The sequence below is a fragment of the Triticum aestivum genome, chromosome 6B (assembly GCF_018294505.1).
Source record: "Triticum aestivum cultivar Chinese Spring chromosome 6B, IWGSC CS RefSeq v2.1, whole genome shotgun sequence".
In the NCBI taxonomy this organism is placed as follows: Eukaryota; Viridiplantae; Streptophyta; class Magnoliopsida; order Poales; family Poaceae; genus Triticum; species Triticum aestivum.
In genome coordinates, this window is record NC_057810.1 from 168,589,725 (window position 1) to 168,595,418 (window position 5,694).

A 5,694-nucleotide genomic window follows, 5' to 3' on the forward strand; every position below is an offset into this window, starting at 1 on the left:
ATTACCCTGGCTACGTTCAGCTAGTCCAGGCGATTCTAAGCAGTTCCCCTCTTCGCCGATCCAAAAGTCTTAAACACTAGAGAAGTAGAGCACCCTGGACCACTGAACACAAGATTTTCCACTGCCTGATAGTTGCCCCCATCCGATCCAACACACAGCATATACTTCATCATCTTCTTCCTTGAAAGACAAAGTCATCTTCTTCCTTGAAAGACAAAGTCATTACGCAAACGTCATAAGCACCACAAGGTAGCAGGGGTAGCAATGTTAATAGCTTCACATTGTTTCTTCTTCTTCCAGAAGGAAGATAACGATGTAAAAGAGGCATGCGGGGTTATATTAAAAGCTTCAACAATCACAACCCAAATTTCACTCGCAACAATGCATTCAAATAGAAGTGTTGAATTGATTCCGGTTTAGCACAAAAGACACAGGTCATATCTTCAACATGCCTTCTCTTTGCAAGATTATCTTTAGTTAAGCTTTTGTTATTGTACATCAGCCACAGGAAAACGTGAATATTAGGGGGAACTTTTATCTTCCATATGAAATCTTTAATATCAGAGAAAATCCCGCCAAAGTTAATCATCTTATAAAAGGATTTAACAGACCAGAAGACTCCAAGCTCCAAATGGGGCTATCTGTTTGGGAGGACAATTTAGTTTTTTTAACCAGATCTACTAATTAAAAGGTTCCATTTATATATAATGGACTCATCCACACATCTCCTAAAAGTGAGTCGCAGCTGCTCACCATCCCAGACTTGGGCAAGAGTGGCATCTTGCTGTTGGGCAAGAGTGAAATCATGTCAATAAACCATTTAGGGAAATTCATCATAGCCATGAGATAGGAGGGAATACTAGAATTGCAAGTAGTTTATAAGATTGGCTTGCCTCTATAAGACAAGAGTTTGCCTAACCAACCAACAATGTTTCCAGTAATCCTGTCAATAATAGGTTGTGTTACCAAGAGTGGAGCCGGTGGAGACGAGGATGTGTTACTGAAGTTCCTTCCTTTTAAGGGGAAGTACGTCTCCGTTAGAGCGGTGTGGAGGCACAATGCTCCCCAAGAAGCCACTAGGGCCACCGTAATCTCCTCACGCCCTCACACAATGCGAGATGCTGTGATTCCACTATTGGAGCCCTTGAAGGTGGAAACCGGACCTTTACAAACAAGATTGGGGCCATCTCCACAACACTTAGAGGCTCCCAACAACACCACGAAGCTTCACCACAATGGAGTATGGCTTCGAGGTGACCTCAACCGTCTAGGGTGCTCAACACCCAAGAGTAACAAGATCCGCTAGGGATAAGTGGGGGGAATCAAATTTCTCTTGGTGGAAGTGTAGATCTGGGCCTTCTCAACCAATCCCGAGCAAATCAACAAGTTTGATTGTCTAGGGAGAGAGATCGGGCGAAAATGGAGCTTGGAGCAACAATGGAGCTTTGGGGGAAAGAGGTAGGTCAACTTTGGGGAAGAAGACCCCTTTATATAGTGGGGGGAACAATCCAACTGTTATCCCACTAAGCAGCCCCGCACAGAGCGGTACTACCGCTAGGGAAGGGCGGTACTACCGCTTCGGGCGGTACTACCGCTCAACCCAGCGGTACTGCCGCGCTGACAGAGGCCTAACCCCAGGGCGGTACTACCGTGGGGGTAGGTGTGGTACTACCGCCACAACTACCGCCCTTAGAACTGCAAAACCCGACACGAAAAAACATCGTTCTCGAATCAAGGCGGCAGTAGCCCGGAAGCACTGCGGTACTACGGCCGAAGGCCCCAAGCGGTACTACCGTTCGGAGAGCGGTACTACCGCTTGGAGCGGTACTACCGCTCTGAGAGTGGTACTACCGCTGGGGAGCTTCGGCGGTACTACCGCTGTGGGTCACGGTACTACCGCTGGGGCAGAGCAAACCATACTAAGGGGAAAACGGCAGCTCCAATGAAGCGGAAAGAAAACGACGGGTGTGATATGGATGTGTACATGTTGATTCCACCCAAGTCTTACCAAAGCGGATCCCCTCTTGATAGTACGGTGACTCCTACGAGACTAGAACACCAACAACGAAACGAAGGAGCTACACCGTCTTGAATAAAACACCGAGGGGAGAAAATCGTCTCGTGCCAAATGATGAATCTCTGAAAGAACTTAACGCACGCGATTAGTCCGCACAAGCATTGTCATCAATCACCAAAACATCTTGGGGATAAATATGCCCTTACAATCTCCCCCTTTTTGGTGGATTGATGACAATACGGGATTTGCACAATATGATAGATAAAGGATAAGCGCAAAAACACAACCGTCCTAAAATGTAGAAGGGCTCCCCCTGGATGTGTGCTACCTAGATAAGTGCTTTGGACTGCACCGCACAGATGCCAGGATCGATGCTCCCCCTACATTTTAGAGACCAACTATCTAAGCAAGATATATGAGAGCAACATAGATAACATGATAAGCATGCAACTCATAAGCTAGATAGACATAGATAATGATACTGGAAAGGAAGGTAGCATATGTCTCACACCATATGACTCGAGCTTAGGTCTCACTGACAGAAACCAGAACTTAGGTCTCACAGACACAAACCAAATAAAGCAACAAGTGAAAACACAAACACAGAAGACGGAAGACACAAAGCACAAATCCCTAAACTCTCTCCCTCTTTGGCATCGAGACACCAAAAAGGAGAGGGAGTGCTGCTACGGCTCCAGGAGATGGCAAACGAGGGACACACATCAGATCTCAGAGGGATCATTTGCGCCACCATCGTCAGCCAGGAAGTGCTCAGCATCAGAATCAGTCCAAGGTCAGTGCTGCTGAATCCACTCCTCCTCCTCGGTAAGCTGATCCTCAGAACCACTAATCACAATAGCACCCATCTGACGCATGAGCTCCTTGTGGCAACCTCGGGCCTTCTTCTCAGCCACATGAGTCATGTACTGACCGTGAGACTCCATGCAGAATAGCTTCTTCACTTTGATCTTGAGCTTCTTGGCCCAAGAGGGCTCTGTCTCAGAAGGCACGTAGTCATCATCTTCATCCTCGGCCTCAGCCCCAATCTCCTCCTCAGTCTCCATGGCAGTAGCAGATGAAGGAACTCCAGTCCTAGGGGCCTGAGTGCCCCAGTTATCCTTCTTCCTCAGACGCTTGACATCGTGAGAGACCAGCTCTCCAGTCTCCAGCAACACCTTGGGATAGACACGATCCCAGGCCTTCTCAATGAGCAGCATAATGAACGGACCATAAATCGGGCACTTGCGCTCGGAGATAGCAGAAAGCAGCTCGGACCACATAACATGAGAGATATCCAAGGACTCTCCGGTGTTCTATCCCTTCTCATGCTGGCAGAAGAGAAGCATGTCCACGAGATAGGAGTGAACCTGGTCCAGATTCCCGATACGAGGGAAAAGAGTCTCTCTGAAGATACGGTGAAGGATATCCAGATAGGCAAGCAGCTCATAGGTTTCCTTCTTCATCTCAGGGTTGATCCTCAAAGTGCAGTAGGGCCATAGAGCTTGCTTGTGAGTGGCATTGGCGCGACGGTGGGGGCGAAAGCCGACAGAAGACTCAAGACCTAGATCTTCCACCCCAATCAACTCCATGAAAGCTTTCCACTTGACTGAAAGCAACTTGCCATTGGTCATCCAAGTCAGTGTCCTGTCCTCATCAGTCCCAAGGTGAACCGTGGCATAGAATTGGGCCACAATATCAGCATCGTAGTCCTTGTTGAATTGCATGACCCCGAGAATGTTCAGTTGAGTGCACATCTGAAGAGCTTCACCAAAGTATTCAGGATCGTTCTCCATATGCTCGGTGTCGATGGAGTGCACGCTGACATAGAGATTCTTCTTGGCTTTGAGGACATCAAAGAAGATGGCAAACTGGAACCTGTTCCAAAACGGACGATTGACCAAAGTGGGATCTTGGTCGATCTCATACGGGTTGCGGAGGCGCCTTGCCCAGAACTCCTTGGGCGGCATTTCTGGCACGGTTTTGCCTGGCTTTGGCTTGACCCCAGGCTTCTTCTGAAGTTGAGGAGGAGGTGGAGCACTAGAAGATCCTCCGGCAGGCTCAGTGGTGCGGTAGAGCTTAGACGAGGCACGACCGGGGTTGACACGACGAGCCTGATGCTCAGGAACCTCATCACCTGGAACCACACACACAAACACGCAAAAAAAACCCAGATAGAACGAGCGTAAGCCACAAAACACGAGCAAAAAGATCACTGAAAGGTAGGAGCATGACGGAAACTGGTAGAGGGGCGATAGTATCGTGACCCTTCAGCGGTAGTACCGCTCTGGAGAGAGCGGTAGTACCGCTCCAAGCGGTAGTACCACTCTAGAGAAAGCGGTAGTACCGCTCGAGGCGGGGAAACAGCAGTTTCCTACTTCCGTGGTCAGATCCGGTACTACCGTCCTACCAAATTCAAAAATACTCCAACCAAACACTAATCCAAACTGTCTAGAAGCAATCTCCATCCTACTCAAGCCTAGATCTGGCCAAAAATCTAGAGATGCAAGTGCTATTGCCCTTAAGAAGCTAGATTGGAAATCTAGACACAAGAAAAAAGAGAATGGGGGCAATACCGGCATCCATGGCAAGAGGAAACGGTGGGGATCGACTTCACCGAAGGAAATGGAGAGGAGCGCCCCGGAGAGAGAGATCCGTCGGAGCCCTCCCGCGGCGCCGGTTGCTGAGGAGAGAGGAACAGAGCGAGGGGGCGAGCGAATGGGTATGGGGGAGAAGAAAACTCCCCCTGCCCCCGATATAACCCCCGCCCCGCGCCTCACGGCGGTAGTACCGCGCTGGAGGGCGGTAGTACCACTAGGAGCGGTAGTACTGCTCGCCACCAGCGGTAGTACCGCTTCAGCAACCACACTGCTCCTAAACAAACGGCTAACGCTCCAAAAAAAACAAAAGCAAGGGCAAGAGAAAGAGAAGACCAACCAGGCAGCACACACACAAACAACGGACCAGAAACCACTCAAAGAAAAACAAACACACGAGACAGAGAAAGCTCTGGCCTCTCTCAGGAGCGGACGGTGGCCGGAGCCACCTATGTTTGAGTCGATTGGTATGGCACCGCGAAGAATTATCCTTGGGCCCATGACCAACACTCGTCTTTGAAGCACAAATACCATCAAAAATGGCTGATGTGAAAGAGTTGATCGATTTATGCATAATGGGGGGAGGGAGAGTTCATTGAGAGAACAAAACTCCCCCTATGTCCATGCCTACATCTAAGCTAGACACCAAGTTGAGTGGGGTGGGGTGTGCAAGGGTTCAAGTCACATTGCTCGAATCAATGATATTTAGCTCATGCCTTAACTCGCGAAATCTTGCTTCATCCAAGGGCTTCGTGAAAATATCTGCAAGGTTATCATGAGTGTTGACATACTTGAGCTCGATCTCTCCTCGCCTAATGTGATCCCGGATGAAATGATACCGAATCTCAATATGCTTCGTCTTGAAGTGTTGCACCGGGTTGAGAGAAATCTTGATGGCACTTTCGTTGTCACACCAAAGAGGCACTTTGTCACAAATGACACCGTATTCCTTTAAAGTTTGCCTCATCCATAAGAGTTGTGCACAACAACTACCGGCCGCCACATATTCAGCTTCGGCGGACGAGAGAGATACACAACTTTGCTTTTTGGAAGACCAACTCACCAAAGAGCACCCAAGAAATT